We start from the raw sequence: 17,966 nt of genomic DNA on the forward strand, positions 1-17,966 counted from the left end.
ATTTTTAACGCCTTTTTCCTCAGCGACCCACTGGAAAATTTTATATAAGCCAAAACAGTCTGAATGTCTGAATGCAGGTCTGTGCTGATTATATTTGCATTTATGAATATAAAACTTTGCAGAAAAAAATTAAGAGGATTTTAATAAAATAATATATCATTTTCTTTGATTTCTTAAAAAGCTAAACACATTTTCCCATTTAAAAGAGAGGTTCTTATGAAGTCCACAAATGATGAAGGTGCTGATGAAGGATGTGTGCAGGTCCAGAAGAGGTGCTGGACGGTCTCAGGATGGTGTCAATAGAAATAATATTTCACATCAATTTCATTTTGTGGTTTCAGGATAATATTTACGAATAATTCTAAAAGAAATTTCTCTTATTTCATTTGTCGCAAAATTGTGAATTGTTCAAACTTTCTTCCAGTTGATGTCTTTCATAAAAGAATTCCAGTGTGAAACAACATATGGACCTTCTGTTCCACATATTGGAATAAAGAACATTTACGGCTTTTGCTACTGTTTCTATTTGGGCAGAAGAACAGGCAGAACATTAAAATCAACACTTTAAAGTGTGAATAGGACAGAAGTTGTGCTTATATATTTAGGACCAGGCCAACAGTCTATATTATGGTTGCAGTATAATATAAAATTCAAACCACCAAACCTAGAAAAAATCTTCTTTTCCTTTTGGCCTTCAGGGGTTGTCACAGCGAATCAGCATCCTCCATCTAACCCTGTCTTCTGCATCCTCTTCTCTCACACCAACTACCTTCATGTCCTCTTTCACTACATCCATAAACCTCCTCTTTGGTCTTCCTCTAGGCCTCCTGCCTGGCAGTTCAAAACTCAGCATCCTTCTACCAATATATTCACTATCTCTCCTCTGGACATGTCCAAACCATCTCAGTCTGGCCTCTCTGACTTTATCTCCAGAACCTCTAACATGTGCTGTCCCTCTGATGTACTCATTCCTGATCCTATCCTTCCTGGTCACTCCCAGAGAGAACCTCAGCATCTTCATCTCTGCTACCTCCAGCTCTGTCTCCTGTCTTTTCCTCAGGGACACTGTCTCTAGACCAAACAACATCGCTGGTCTCACCACAGTTTTGGACACCTTTCCTTTCATTTTAGCTGAAGTATAGCTGAAATATAACAATAAATATAATATATTTATTGTTATACTTTTCTAATGTGAAAAGAAGAACTTGCCTACACCACGACCTGAGATGAACTGTTTTCAGTAACCATCCGCCATCGTCTGGTCTCCTGTGGTGTAACTCCTACTCTGACCACTAGGTGGCGACATCTCCACAGGTAGCACAAGTGGACCGCAGATCGGACTGTTCTTCGTTCAGAAGAAACGTGTCGACCTGGTGATGACGAGACCTGGACACGTCCTCCATAACCCTACAACAAGTCCATCAGTGTGGACACGTCCTCCATTCGTCCAGGGGACCCAGTTTTGGAGAAACAATGAAGACGTCCCTTCACTGTAATGACATGCAGCCGTTGATGGACATATTTATGAACACGCTGTGTCTCCATGCTATACTATGCTAAACTAATCGTCCCTGGCTCATGTTTCAGAGTTATTGCTCCCCTCTGAATAAGAACCCCCAAATCTCAGGCTGTTCCTTCAGACAGATGATTGTGTGGACATGTGGGTGATTCAAGGTGATGGTTGAAGCGGTGTTCTTTAAACCATGAGGTGTTCGTGTGCGGTTACCTCATGAATAAAGTTCGAAATGTCACCGTCTATTTGAATGTCAGGGTAGGGTTCTCCTACTATGTCAGGGTTCTTCTCCTACTAGAGAAGAACACATCCTGTTACCTGTTGCCTGTAACCTACAGGAGGTCAAGGGTCAGCCAGTGAATGGACGGCTCGTGAAATTGAAGCAGTGTGAGCTCCTGGTGATTCCACCCGTCTGGATGGGGTCCGGGTCTTGTGTTCCTCACAGCTCTTCTCCAAACAGAGACCATTGCATTCCGGCTGTAACCGACGCTGTAGCCAATGGGCTGCTGTGGTGTCTTTGTCTGACGCTCATTCTTCTAACAGGGGATCCATATCATCACCACCGGTGGTTTAACCGGTGTTGATCCGGGGTGCTGCGGCGGTATTCCCCTCTGGGAGAAGTTCTTACACCAACAAACACCATTACAGAAGGTGCGTCCATTGTGACAATAGCTGCCCTGAGGCTCGTGTCAACTCGGCGCTTTGTTCCCACCCATCAACACCCCAACTACCATTACCAACCGTCAGACGTGTGTCCTGGGGTCTGACCCACCTGACACCACGAGACGTGACGTAGTCCCTAACAGTTTAACGGGAGCCAGTGTTTATCATGTCAGGGGGGTTGAGGAACAGTGAGGGCGTGGCATCAACAGGAAGGGGGGAATGGGCAGGGCTAATCTCTGTAGACATTATATTGTTTGGGTTATCATTAGCTTTGCTTGTAACATCTCATGCTCATTCTTTAAGAGTGTTTACCTGCCTCTCAGAGACATATCTGTTTGTCTCCATGGCAACAAGCAATCATCTGATACGACTGACAGGAGTGGGTCTGTGGGACCCGACAGGAGCCACCGACCCACTTCTGACTCAGTAAATCCACTAGAGACCATATGGTGTTGGTCTGCATGCCTGGGCCCCTAATAGAGGATATTGATGATCTATTGATGATCATAGAGCAGCAGCGACGTTCTCTGATATCAGCTGAACTACAGCCGTTTAGAAAGCATCCAGTCTGTTGTTCTGTCACCCAAAGGAGCCATAGATCTGACAACGGCCACAGATCTACTACAACCAGAACAGAACACAGCAGTCCAACATGTCCAACATGTCAAAAGTGTCCAACATGTCCAACATGTCCAACATGTCAAAAGTGTCCAACATGTCCAACATGTCAAAAGTGTCCAACATGTCCAACATGTTCAACATGTTCAACATGTCAAAAGTGTCCAACATGTCCAACATGTTCAACATGTTCAACATGTCAAAAGTGTCCAACATGTCCAACATGTCAAAAGTGTCTAATATGTCCAACATGTCAAAAGTGTCCAACATGTCCAACATGTTCAACATGTTCAACATGTCAAAAGTGTCCAACATGTCCAACATGTTCAAATGTCAAAAGTGTCTAACATGTCCAACATGTCAAAAATGTCCAACATGTCAAAAGTGTCTAACATGTTCAACATGTCAAAAGTGTCCAACATGTCCAACATGTCCAACATGTTCAAATGTCAAAAGTGTCCAACATGTCCAACATGTCAAAAGTGTCCAACATGTCCAACGTGTCCAACATGTAAAAAGTGCCCAACATGTCCAACATGTCCAACATTTTCAAATGTCAAAAGTGTCCAACATGTCCAACATGTCCAACATGTCAAAAGTGTCCAACATGTCCAACATGTCCAACATGTCCAACATGTCAAAAGTGTCCAACATGTCCAAAATGTCAAACATGTCTGGGGAGGAGAGGAGGAAGAGGAGGAGGAAGAGGAGGTGAAGCCTCCTGGTGAAGACTGAGTGTAAACGAAGACACAGATAGAACATCTACTGAAGCACAAACACGTGACCGACTACATGACTTCATCAAACATAGTAAATCGCTTTAGGTCGACATGTTTGGATGGAGTCAGCCTTCATACATCCTGTTTCCAGGCTTTATATTAGGCTAAGCTAAACTAAGCTAAGCTAAAATAACCAACAACTTAATTTGTTAAACAGAAATATTCCGACCACTTTCTAAAGTCTCAGAGGAGACGTCCAACACTGGGGTGACCCTGAACCTCTCTGAAGCAACCCAATCAGCTTCACCGGTGAGGAGACTTTCATTACTGAAGCGAGCTAACGGGTTAGCATCTGGGTTAGCATTGAGAGAAAACACACTGCACTGGAGTAGAGTCACCAAGCCCCCCCCCCCCGGCCTGCTGCGGCTAATGGCTGCTAATCCCAAATCAAACCAAATTAACAGTCTGTGATTGGTCATGAGGCGTCTGCTGTGTGTGTGTGTGTGTGTGTGTGTGTGTGTGTGTGTGTGTGTGTGTGTGTGTGTGTCTGTGGTTTTAGGACCACACACACACAGCAGACGCCACTTAAACGGCTAACGCTAACAATTCACAGAGACACACAACACCACCCTCAACAAAAGCCTCCCAGACACACCCCCCCCCACGGCAGCCCCCCCCCCCCAGCCTTCCATCTTTTTTAATGGTGGTGATGGATGGACTGGGGTCACCGTGGCAACCACATGGTTGGCTGGATGCAGGACCTCATGTGGCCGTTATGGGTGTCTGTGCCACGCCTGCAGGACACTGCCCCAGATCTCAGCTGACATGTGTCAGCCTTCAGCGTGTGTGTGTGTGTGTGTGTGTGTGTGTGTGTGTGTGTGTGTGTGTGTGTGTGTGTACAGTAGGTGAATGCGGGGTGGGGGAGGGGCCTGGCGCGGCTCGTCTAATGGGAACATTTGGATGCGTCTCATCTGGCTCCAGGAAAATGTCTTTCATGTTGTGGCATCACTGCTGAGAGGAAGAGGACTAAAATATTCATCTGCATCACCCAAACGAGGCCAAACACTCGTCGTCTCGTCAGATTAAAGATTCTCTTTCTCTGTCCTCAGCGTTCCTTTTTTCTTTTGGGGTTGGGGTGGGGGTTGAGTTTGAGGCTCTATCGTGTCATTTTAAAAAGGTTTCATTCTCTTCCTCTGCACCTCGTTACTGCAGACAAAGGTAGAGAATGAGGGATGATGAGAGACAAAGAAATGATGATAGGAAAGAACACATGCATGATGTCATCCTGATCATCTGTAATGAACTGTGTAGTAGAAACTGATAATAATACAGTAGAACCTCAGATAGAAGTTCAATCCATTTGTGACTGTTGTAAGTCAAACATTAAAATAACTCAAATCATTTAAATCCGTTCCAGCTTTGTAAAAAAAGACCCAAACCCCCTAAATTATATAAAAAAAACATATTTTAATCCACCAATAGACATGAAAACTTTACCTGCGTATAATTAAATATATATAAGTTACGTAAACAATGATAAAGAATATAAAGAAACACAAAAGTCACAAGAACACACAAACTACGTCTTTACTCCGCCAACGAGAACGAGATCCGGTCTCACCGATGTTGTATTCATCCACCAACACGTGGTAAAGAACGAGATCCGGTCTCACTGATGTTGTATCCATCCACCAGCTAGCGCTGGTGTCTTGGAGCATGGCTTGTATCTCAGATTTTTGCTTGCATGTCAAACAAAACTATGGACCCAGTGACCGTCACCGAGCAGCTCGTATGTTGAGGTACTACTTCATGCCTGGATCAAGCAGTAACACAGTAAGTCAGCGTTTCCCTCAGGGCAGACCTCCAGTCATTGCCTGGATAAATGCTGACCAATAATCTCAAGTTAACGTGTAAACCTGGTTTTGCCGATCGGTTCACACTACCTGTTGTACTCTGTGTGTAAAGCTTATAGAAGGGTTCTGTGGTTCTGGATGAACTCTGCAGAGACTACAGTCTGACTTGTGTCAATAAGAAGATGCTACCAGGCCTTGAGATAGTTCAACTTTATGCAACTCTGAGGGCGTGGCACCTGAAGGAAGTGGAACCAGCAGAGAGGAGGTGTGTTAACGATCAGCTGACTTCATGTATTCACCCCCACAGACAGGGTCTCTGTGTGCAGACCACTAACAGGGGTCCACTCTGGGGACAGATTGCACCAGTCTCCATTTTCTTTCACAGCACCGACATGAAGCCCAGACGACCGGAGCGCTGCAAGCTCACGTCTTCGGGTCTGAACCATCATCAGCGGTCTGAGGCAGAGCACCAGCATACGGAAACTCTGATGCGTTCATGGGCCCAGTCCCCAATCCCCTGTAGCCCTACCACTTAGCCCTACCCCTGTGGTTCTCCCACACGGGGCGGCATGTCTCGTTACTTCAGGGGATCCAAACTATGTTTTCTGTCTTCACTACTCTTTCTGATTCACTGAGGAGCAGATTCATGTGGAACCGGATTGTTGTGATACACACCAGGTTTTAGACCCTATTCTTGTGCATTTTAAAGACATTAAACTCGTGTTTTTTGCTTGCATTTTGTTCTTGTGGAAGTTATTCCTTTGTTCAGTCCTGTAAGTGCAGTGAGGTTTGTCGTTAGGTGATGAAGACCAACGGGTTTCTACAGAACTATAATACTTTCACGTTTTTGAGGCATCTCAAATGATGATGGACACGACCGATGCATGAATGTCTGCGATGAAGATCTCAACCATCAGTTGACGTGTCTCCTGATGACTTAAAGAGGGGCGTCCCATTTCCTAAATCAGTGATCTCAGCCTCCAGCCTCCAACACTTTGTTTAGAAGGACACTTTAAAACATAAAGAAGGAAATGGGATGGGGCCCTGATGGAACAGTTCCAGTTCTCACTGACTCCGACTATGAGTATAACAACTAAACTAAACGTCTGTCGTATAATAATGGAACTACTTTGTTCAGTCAATCAGAGCAGTAGTCACCAGCTAGACCCTGAGGTCCAGGAAATGATACAAACAACAGAGACGCACGATTTAGTCCTCAAAGGAACTGAAGGGAAAACACTGAACAGCAAGTGTAGACTAGAAAATGTTCTAGTAGTAGTAGTGATAGTAGTAGTAGTAGTAGTAGTAGTAGTAGTAGTAGTAGTAGTAGTAGTAGTAGTAGTAGTAGTAGTAGTAGTAGTAGTAAAAGTAATAGTAGTAGTATTAGTAGTAGTGGTAATAGTAATAGTAGTAGTAGTAGTGGTAGTAGTAGTAGTAGTAGTATTAGTAGTAGTGGTAATAGTAATAGTAGTAGTAGTAGTGGTAGTAGTAGTAGTAGTAATAGTAGTAGTAGTAGTAGTAGTGCTAATAGTAATAGTAGTAGTAGTAGTGGTAGTAGTAGTAGCATTGTTATTGTTATTAGTAGCAGTAGTAGTAGTAGTAGTAGCGGTACTAGTAGTAGTAGTAGTATTAATAGTGTTAGTAGTAGTAGTAGTAGTAGTAGTAGTAGTAGTAATAGTGTTAGTAGTAGTAGTCGTATTAATATGTGTGGTAATAGTAGCATTAATATTAGTAGTAGTGGTATTAATATTAGTAGTAGTAGTAGTATTAATATCAGTAGTAGTAGTATTAATATTAGTAGTAGTAGTATTAATATTAGTAGCAGCAGTAGTACTAATGTGGGCAGTCTTGGGGTCTCCTGCAGTGTCTTGGTGTTTGTTGCCGTCCTCCGGCCGACAGAAAGCGATCCCAGGTCTGTGTGAGGAGATAAGGAGGAGACAGGGGCACAGAACCAATCACACATGAAAGGCTAGTTTCTCCCTGCGGCATGTCAAACTCTGACACGCTGCTCCTGGCTCTGTCCTTGGATCTGGTCTTGCTGTTCCTGCTTCGCTATCTTTCTGTTTGGGCTGGATCGCTTCACCGCTGCTGTCTGGAAATATGATATCTGGTCTTCTCCCTCCTGCTTTCCTCTCTCAGACATAACCACATGCTTTTTAAGTGTTTTATCTCTTTGATTGGATTGGACGGTTGCATGTCAAGTCTCATTTTGTTATTGTGTCATCCACCGTGATTCACACCGTGGGTCACCTTATTACTAAATGCATTTATTTTACAGCTTCTTGAATTTTCTGCAACTGATATTTTTTTTAGAACTGGACACCTTTCCGTTTCCTCACCATGTTTCTACTGGTGCGGTTTCCTCCTAGGCTTCTAGAGATTGGTGTTATCAGACAGGAAGTAGTGGAGAGTGGCTTCCTGTCCCAAATACCCACAGCAATGAAGTGGTGCCAAAGTCAAAAGACTGAAGATTAAACATTTAGCGGATGCAGCCGAGAGGTCACTACAACCTGGCATCAAATTTTAATTGTGGACCTGGAGTTGTATCCTGCAGCATTGTCGTCATCATTCTTGTGGTTGGGCATCACAGTGGAACTGTGGGTAACGCTGTTGCTTCGCAGCAAGAAGGTAATGAAGTCAAAGGAGTTTATATTTCATGGAAAAATCAGAAGTTAATTTTTTTTGTCAGAATCTGCACAAATCCTGTCCAGAGTTCAGACAGGAGATCTGTGGTTCCTCAGACACGATGCCTGTTGCCTGGGAGACAGTCACATGGGTACTTCGTTTACGTTGAATCGTGGTTCAGGTCGTTGGTCCTCATCCCGATTCTTACGTTTTGGTGACACAGACTGCTGGACTACATCAGGTTTGGTCTTCAGTACTGTCCTGCAGAGTATTTTCCATAACGTGTAGTACTTTATCAGGACAGGTAGGTCCTGTGTGAAACTACCGCGGTGTAGTCGTCAGCGTGACTCACATCTGTCAGGACCCTCTCATCAGCTACCAAACGCAGGACCGTGTACACTTCCTCCAAACAGCGGTCGTAATAAAAGATCTGGGCTGTTTGAGAGACGACCTTTCATTTCAATACAACCACTGATGACGTAACGCTGACGCACAAAGGTTTCTCTCTGACCAATCCGTGTCGACAAATATTTCTTGTGACCTCTTAGTGCCTGCTCAGCTACTGCTAGTAGTGGTACTACTACTGCTACTTGTAGTAGTACTAGGACAGGTACTTTTTGCTCGATGGAAGGCAGTCTCCTGGGAACAGGAACTGATAATAAGTATTTATATACAGAGGTTGTGACAAATTTGATTCCTGCTGTTGTTTCATTTTTGTTTTTTTAATTACTATGGTTAAGGATTAATTATCGCTTAACTTAATCACATTTTTGGGGGCGAGGCAGAAAATAACTCTTTATGCGACAACTGAATTTAGGGATCCCCTCCCACGTAATCCACACATGAAGGCAAGACTTGTAGACTAGAAGCTGATCACTGAGTTCCTCCTCAGCTAACCCAGAAGGAAACGTTTCAAATTCTTCAAACTGGGGTATGTTTGGGTCATTTAAAAAAACAAAAAAAACTTTTTCAATAAGTCGAGTGAATTACAGAGATGATACGTCGACATCAAGAAAGAAATGAGCTGCGAACATAATAAGAGACAGTAAATTCATTCCCAACCATTTTGGGGGAAAATGGGGGAAAAAGAAGTGGTGGAAAACACACGCACACACATGCACACACACTTACACACACACACACACATGCACACACACACAGACACACACACACATGAACACTCTCACCAGTGAAATTCCACACCGTCCCTGTGTTCCACCTCAGGTTACAATCGAGTCTAATAATGGCAGCGATTCCACTGAAGACTGTAAACCGATGAGTAACCAAACATTCCTGCTGAGTCACCTTATTTTCATTTTCATTTTTCGTTTGAATGCAGCAACTCTTGATCAAACGGAGAAGACAAATGTGTTTTAGCGGCAAACGGAGGGAAGGTCTTTGTTCTGGACACATTTTTGTGACACTGTGAACTCCCAGAGACCTTGGACACATTAACTGTTGGTGTTTACTGATGTTTGTTTGCTGTTTTCATCATCATGTTTCTGTTGTTCATTCAACTCTCTACACAAATAAACTGATTTAACCTGACTTGCATGTTTAATGGTTCTAATTCCATCAGAACATTAAATCTGTGTTATCAGCACATGTCGACTGTTGTCCTCTCTGACATCACTTCCTGTTTTCGTGACAGTTCCCATCAGAGACGTTTTGACATTTGCTTCTTCTCTTGTTCTTCGACAACTCAACTCTTTTATTTTTGGACAAACCTCAGGCTTCAGTCTTTGAACATGACTTCCTCCGTTATCACCCCCACGCTGCTACTGATTGTGGGAAGCGATTTGATTTTCTTCTTGTGGATTGAAGCTCAGACTGGAATCTTCATTCCCTCTTTGACTCTGTTTCTTTGAATTCCTTCAGATAGTCGCCTGGTTCATTTCCTCGGTGCAGGTGTTTTCTCACTGGCTGGTTGAGTTGTTGCCTGTTCTGCTTTATCTCAAACGCAGACACACTGCCTGCTCTGCTGCCAGCAGCTGATTCTCAACGTTGGGTTAAATGAAAAGACTCCGTTACACCTTTGCTAAAGGCCTTTCCTGTCCTGGTACCCTAAATATGGAAAAGTCAAAAGTTCCTATAAGAAAAAAAAGTGCAAAAAGAACCACAAATGAGTCACAGCTGGAGGAATAGAGCTGAATGGAAACCCCACTGAGTCAGTGGACGGTGTTGGTCCACTGATGGAGGCAGACGGGTGACGGATGTTGTGAATGTTTCCACTTCCTGGTTTCTAATTCTGCCTTCCTCTGAAGGTTCTCCTGAATATTTGCTTCCTTTTGGGTAGCAAATATTCAAGAGTGATGGACCGGTCCACAGGAGGTCTGGTGTGGGCTCAACTCTGATTGGCTCTGAAGCCTCCTTGTCCTTGATACATGTAATGATAGTTTCCCATCAGATGTCCGCAGCTTGGATGGCATTCCTAACAATGAGTGATAATAGAATTCCAACATAAAATTTGTTTGTTTTATAATATAACTGAAGGCAGCTTAGAGCTTCTACTTCCTCGACTTTTTGGACTTACACTAAGCACCAAGTGATGAATATATTCCACTGTACTGGTCTTTGCTTCAGACAGCAGCTAGCTGGATGAATGCCTGACTACAACAGGACCGGTGGGCGGATGCTGGACATAACCTCGTCCCTCCTGTGTAAACCCTTCACTCATCTTCCAGACTGGTTCAGTTATCTCAGTGTTCATGCTCCTCCTGGTTCTGTGTGTAAAAGTACACATTAAAGTCAAAATACCCCTATCCCTATCAATACTACCTTATTACTTCTTGCTGTATTTTATCACATTTTATCTCCTGATCATTTAAGTAAAGTATGACTTTGATAAAAAGTGGTTAAGGTTAGGGTCAGGAGTAGGGTTAGGGATAGGGGCTAGGGTTAGGGTTGGGGTTAGGGTAAGGGTTAAGGTTAGGGTTAGGGTTAGGAGTAGGGTTAGGATTAGGGGGTAGGGTTAGGGTTGGGGTTAGGGTTATGGTTACGGTTAGGGTTAGGGTAAAATCTTTACTGTTTTTCATACAGTCTGTGTGGCTCTGAGTGGGACTAAGAGGCTGTGGATTAAGGGCTGGAGGTTGGGGTCGACTAAAGAGGATTGGTCTTGTATCAGTAATCTGAGGGGAAAACATACAGATGAACAATCAGATGTAAATCCAACAGTTTATTATTATGTCTTCCTCTCTTTCTTTTCTCCCACCATCATAAATGAATGTTTTGAACACCTTCCTCTTTTATTCCAGCAAAGCCTTCGTCAGATATCATTTCACAAGTCATCCCCTGCTTAGTTATTCTTTACTATCATCACTCTCTCTCTAAGCTCCCATTCCCTTCCTCCATTGTCACCCCCTTCCCTACCATTACCCCCCCATCCTCTCATTAACCCCTAAACCCTGACGACCCCTTTCTCTTTTGTACCCAGCAGACAGGTTTAAACTAATCATTACTCTGATCAGCTTTTCCTCTACTCTCATCTCTCTTCTGTGTCATGAGGAAAATTATAGGTCATCGGGCCGACGCCTCTGAGCTCAGCCAATAAAAACAAGCTTTTATTTAACGACGCCCCCAAATCCATAGCAGAGCACGCCGCTGAAGATGTATTACAATAGAAAGACGGTTAAATGTATGGGTTTACGGGTTCATTAATACATGTTTGTACTGTTTGATATTTTCTCATTAATGAAAGGATGCACCTGTGCGTCTTTTTGTCTGATAGAGTCAAAGATAAAGTATTTATATTTGAGTGCTTGTTGAAATTGAGTACTGACTACACTCATTTTAAGAATAGTAATAATAACTAAACAGTTTATTTCATTGCTGGATTGTTTTCATCAGTTATAGACAGTGGAGTAGGAACATCTTCACTCTACTGATTTAATTCTAACTCTATTTTAACAATGATGCACATTTGTATGAGAATGTGCTAAAACATGTAAAAAAATATGCAGAATGGCTTATGCACATAATTCCGGGTGTGATATGTCGATGTGGTGTAGCGGCTCTGGGGGCAGGATGAGGTCAGTCAGCTGCATGGGGGTGGGGTTGGGGGTGATTCCTATAGCAGACAGCATGGAGGAGGCGGTTTGGACACGTTTGTATGGACGGTCAACAAACCCTGGGTAACCAGGAAGATGAAGGTGTCCTGGACAGGAAGAAGTGTTCAGGAGCTGGAATGAGGAGGAGATAAGGAAAGTCCAACAGGAAGTGAGACTCTGCCTGGGGGACGCTTACAGGAGGAGGCTGGAGAACCAGTTGGGGGTAACCAGGTGCGGGAGGTGTGGATGTGAAACTCACAGCTTTTTCCACCGGTTCAGCGCCCCCCTCTACTCCTCAACCCAAAATTATGTGACGGGCCACGTTTGGCCCCCGGGTCTTGATTTTGACACGTCCCTAGAGTGATTGACGTGGAGCTCATGCCTCCCCAGGTGCAGGGCTAAGTGGACCTGCTCCAGTTTAGAGTTGACGACGTCATCACCATCGTGTGCTGACCAATCTGGACATCTGGGGTTGTGCTGTCAGAATGCTTTTCTTTGACTTCTCGTGCACCTTCAACACCAACCAGCCCCAACTCCTACAGGAAAACCTGGCTTGCATGGATGTGGACCCCTAACTTGTGAGCTGGATCACGTATCATCTAACGGACGGACCACAGTACGTCCGTTTGGAGGACTGTTTGTCATCAGTGGTGACCAGCAGCATGAGGGGACCGTGCTCTCTCCCCTTCTCTTCACCCTCTACACAACTGACTTCCAGCACAACTAGGATACATGCCACATGCAGAAGTTCTTGGATGACACCGTGATTGTGGCATGAATCAGCGAGGGTGACGAGGGGGAGTACAGGAGGGTGGTGACAGACTTAGTGGGATGGTGTCAGCAGAATGAACTCCAGCTGAACATCTCCTGGGACTGCAGCTGAACAGTGACAGGACTGGTCGGACAACTTTAACTGTGTGTATAAGATGGGTCAGGGTAGGATGTACTTCCTGAGGAGGCTGGCCTCCTTCAACATCAGCTCTGAACTGCTTCGGTTATTATACCAGTCCATTGTGTCCAGTGCGCTGTCCTACGCCATTTTGTGTTGGGGTGGTGTTGCCAGGAAACGGGACACCGAGCACCTAAACAGGCTCATCCGGAGGGCTGGCTCTGTGATCGGCCAGGACCTGGACTCTGTGGAGACTCGTCTAGAGAGGAGGACCATGTCCATGGTCAGATCGATCCTGGGTAACATCACCCTCCCCCTGCACACCACCTTCACCTAGCAGAGGAGCTCCTTCAGCGGCAAACTGCTGTCACTGAGCTCCTCCAAAAAAGAGACTGAGGACCTCCTTTGTACCCCGTGCCATCTGGGGGTACGACAAGGGTATCAGGAAGATTACCATTATCATCCAACACGACTACATCCAACAAACTTCATCCAACATGACTTCATCCAACACGACGCTGGTCTATTGTCTTCATCCAACCTCTTGTCGGATCCTTTTATTTGCGTGTTTTCAATCTTTTCCTTCTGAGTTTCCTTTGGCCTCTTTTTCTTCACTTCCTGTCTGCATCAGCTCTTCCTCCTCCTCTCAGCGCCGCTCGATCAGACGCTAAGAGGGTGAGACTCTCACGGGGTCGAACACGACTGGCAAGGGGAACCCAAAAGCACAACAGAGTAGCAGGCAAGTCTTAGAGGTAAGTACCAGGTAAGCAGTCCAACATCCAAACGATAGACAAACAGGCAGATTCCAAAAACCAGACGGGGTAATACAAAGAAAGGCAATCCTAAATGAAAGGCAGGGTCTGGGAAACAGGCGTGCTCAGTAACAGGAATCAGAATAACCGGCAGGAATCAAAGGCTGGAGAGTCAGGGCGAACACTAAACAATCTGGCAGGGAACAGAAAGCAGGGCTGGCCTATGAAGGCAGTTTGGAGAGTGGCTGCAGGTGTGTGGAGGGAAGACAGGCGACTGGAATGAGCTGATTGTAAATGAAGGTGGAATCTGAAATGACATGATATGTTAACAGAAAGAAAAGAAACAGAAACTATTAGACCTGAGATGTGAAAGAGACGTGCGATGACTCAGGTGTGAAGCTTCTAGAGAGATTTTAGATTAAATCTGGTTTATCTGGATGGCAGATTGTTAGAAATGAGCTAACCGTCAGCTGTCGATGCTAACAGAGCGTCGATGCTAACAGAGCATCGGGTCAAACTATGTTCTCTAACAGCCTCACCATAAAAACCCACCATCTTTATAATTTATCTGCACACACACACACACACACACACACACACACACACACACACACACACACACACACACACACACACACACACACACACACACACACACACACACACACACACACACACACACAGGTCGAGTGCAGAATGTGTGTTTACATTTTTCATGAGCTGGAGATGCCGGTTTGAGTTGGTAAAGTGATGCGTGAGGTGCTGTGTTCTTGTTCCACCGCTCCACGCGTGTGTGGGTTTAGAACCCGTGACTGTGACACAATACTCAACTACACCCTCACCTCTACCCCTGTTTCAAACAGAAATGCACCTCCTTACTAAATAAAGCCTCTTGAAGCACCTGAACAGGTTCAGACCCAGTGGGTCCAGAACCAGAACCTTCACCAGCCCCTGTTCCAGCTCCTGTTTCAGACCCTGTATCAGATCCTGTTTCAGACCCTGTTTCAGGCCCTGTTTCAGACCCTCCTGCACAGGAACTCAAAAACTTTCTTTCCTTTCTTGCAGGTTTCTCGGCTCATCCTGGCGACCTAGTTTAGCGCGTCGCCTCTGAGCCACAGACAGTGGGTTCTTTTGAAGATGCGTGGAGCAGCGCAGCACGACGAGTGTTCAGCGCCGCAGGACGAAGAACAGAGGAACCGTCCAATCACAGCCCAGCGCTGCATGAGGGAAAAGATGCCCAATCACAGTCTGGAAACACTGTATTTGACTGACGTCTATCAGGGATTGATAGACCCATCTAGAACATATAGACTGTACTGGGTTGGGGTCGGGTGGAGACGTGAAAACCCCCAACATCACCTCCCAATCACTGCATTGGGTTCATTCCTGTTCCTAAAGTTGGGCGCAAACCAATGACCTTCCAAGAGGAGCAGGTTTGAGTTCTAATCTGACCCAGTAAATCAGGACAGGTTTGTGTTCACGGCCCACTGCAGAGTGTCTGTACACACACACACACACACACACACACACACACACACACACACACACACACACACACACACACACACACACACACACACACACACACACACACACACACACACACACACACACACACATACACTCCACAAAGTCCATGCAGACATTTGCAAAAGCAATCAGGCAGTCATGCAACACAGTCGATGCAACCATGCAGCACTGATGGATCTGCAAAAACATTCTCACACACACCCACAGACACACACACACAGACACACACACACACACACACACACACACGCACAAATCCCATGTACAACAATGCTGAAATATTAATCCAGGCTCACAGACGGACTCTTCCTCAGTGAGGCGGGGGCGAAGTGGGTCGAGAAACAACAACCATCAGTAACCTACATATCAGACGGTTTGCTGCTGGCTCCACGTTAATCTGCTCCAGCGTTTGCTGATGCTCCACAGGAGATCAAAGCGTTGTGTGTTTGAATAGAATAAAGTCGGCGTGACGAACCGCTGAGACGCTGTGGAGTAATCAGAGGCGTACAGGCGGGATGTGAACACATTCACACCCGTGTGTGAAGGGATGCAGCTTTCATGTTCTGTGAGAGACGCCACTGCTTCGTCCAAACCTTCCTCAGCATCAGCACCATGTGAGGGTCTCTTTCACATGTGAGGCTGGAGGAAACATGTGGGACTTCACACACTTGACATCAGCACGGAGTGAAAACGTTGTTTCTGTGAATCTGTGACACTTTGAACAATCTGTCCTGCTAACATCATTACTGTGGATGCTAGCAGGAGCCGAAATGGAAATGATCTTCACCTCGCTGAAGAGGAGGGAGCAGATGTGAAGGGCTGCTGAGATCTGTGTGACGCTAACCCTAACCCTTAACCCTACCCCTAACCCCTAACCCTAACCCTAGACCGACACCTAAACCTAACCGTAACCCTAACCCTAACCCTAAACCCAACCTTACCCCTAACCCTAAACCCAACCCTAACCCTAAACCTAACCCTAACCCAACCCTAGCCCTTAACCCAACCCTAACCTTAACACTAACCCTAACCCTGAACCTAACCCTAAACCTAACCCCTAATCCTAATCCTAACCTTAACCCCTAACTCTTACTGTAACCCCTAACCCTTAGCCCTAAACCTAACCGTAACCTTAAACATAATCCTAACCCCTAACCCTAATCCTAACCCTAAATTAAAACCTAACCCTAAACCTAACCCCAACCCTTATCCTAAACCTAACATTAAACCTAATCCTAACCTCTAACCCCAATCCTAACCTGAATCCTAATCCCTAACCCTAATCCTAACCCCCAAACCTAACCCTAACCCTAACCCTAACTCTAACCCTGAAGTCTTCAGTTTTATTTGGAGACACACTGACTCCTTCCCAACAGAGCAGCACCTTCGTTTTTATGACCATTCAGTAGTTTCACTGTCGTTACACAGCAAGAAGGTTGTGGGCTCTAATCCTGACCTGAGACCTTTTTGTGTGGAGGTTGGACATTCTGTGGGTTCTCTAGCCACTGCTGTCAGGTCCCCAGACTCCCCACCTCCCCAACCCCCCAACCCAGAAATGTTTAATTCACCCACCCATGAACGAGTGACGCCCACTCATAGAACTACGACTTACAGTACATAACTATCTTAATAAACTATCATAATACTTCATTTGGGCTTCACTCCCACCCTCTAGCCTAAAGGATGTGATTCATGTCCCACTACATCCACACACAGCGGATTTAGGATCATCCCTATCAGCCAATCAGGACTGGACCTTCAGAGTTTTCCTGATTTGACCTTCATGTCTACCTTCACCTCGTTCTCCAAAGCCCTTCTCTCATGTTTATGTAAGTGTCCCTCTTGGGCTGAGAGTTGAGAATGAATAGATCAGAGCTCTGATAATTAGACAGTCCATCTTTGTTCAGTTCTTCCATGTATCCACAAACAAACTAAGAATAAATGAGGGAGTGAGCGTCAAAACCCTCAAGTCCGTCACACTGCTTTGTAGCTTTTTAAAGACGTGCGTTCATATCAAGATATACTTGTGTCCCTCTCTTTTCATGTCCTCATCCAGCAGTGGCTGAACGAAAGTCGTTGATCACAAAGTCTTTCCTTCCAGGCATCAGCGCTGAGCCAGCACGACACCTGGACACAAAGACATACTTCAGCCGGCAAGTAAATACCTGACATTAATGTCATGTCTCGACTGAAAGACAACCAGGAAGACATTTACATGTCCATCAGGAAGTATCTGTATCCAACGTGAGTCTGAGACATCAACGATCAGAGAAGACGTGAGCCTCAGTGTAGAAACTCTACACGACTACAAACTGTAGAACAGAAGAACTTAAAAAATAATAAAATCCATGGCCTGAATGAGCTGACAGCTGAGAGAAAACCAACCAGCTGCTTGGTTCTAGTCCTGGGAGCATCCAGTCAGGATCTGATGACACAACATAAGAGATATGTAGGAGATAAGGCTTGAAGGAGACGCTTCAGTAAGATGGAGGTTCATATAGAGTTCATATGTGGTTCATAGATGGTTCATAGATGGTTGTTTAGCTGTTTAACACCATACACTAGTACTACTGCAGAACACCAATGTGCTAGGTGGCGTCACATTCTGGTGTGATGCTCTTGCTGGGTTGCTCTGAGTGTGTAACGCAAGTGTGGTGAAAGGTCCCTGTTGTGTGTCTGAAGTGTGATCAGAACCAGTCTCCAGGTCAACCGGTGTGTTTGTAGTGAAATCCACCAAAGGGCAAAACGCTTCACTTTG

The sequence above is a fragment of the Antennarius striatus genome, chromosome 2 (assembly GCF_040054535.1).
Source record: "Antennarius striatus isolate MH-2024 chromosome 2, ASM4005453v1, whole genome shotgun sequence".
NCBI lineage: Eukaryota > Metazoa > Chordata > Actinopteri > Lophiiformes > Antennariidae > Antennarius > Antennarius striatus.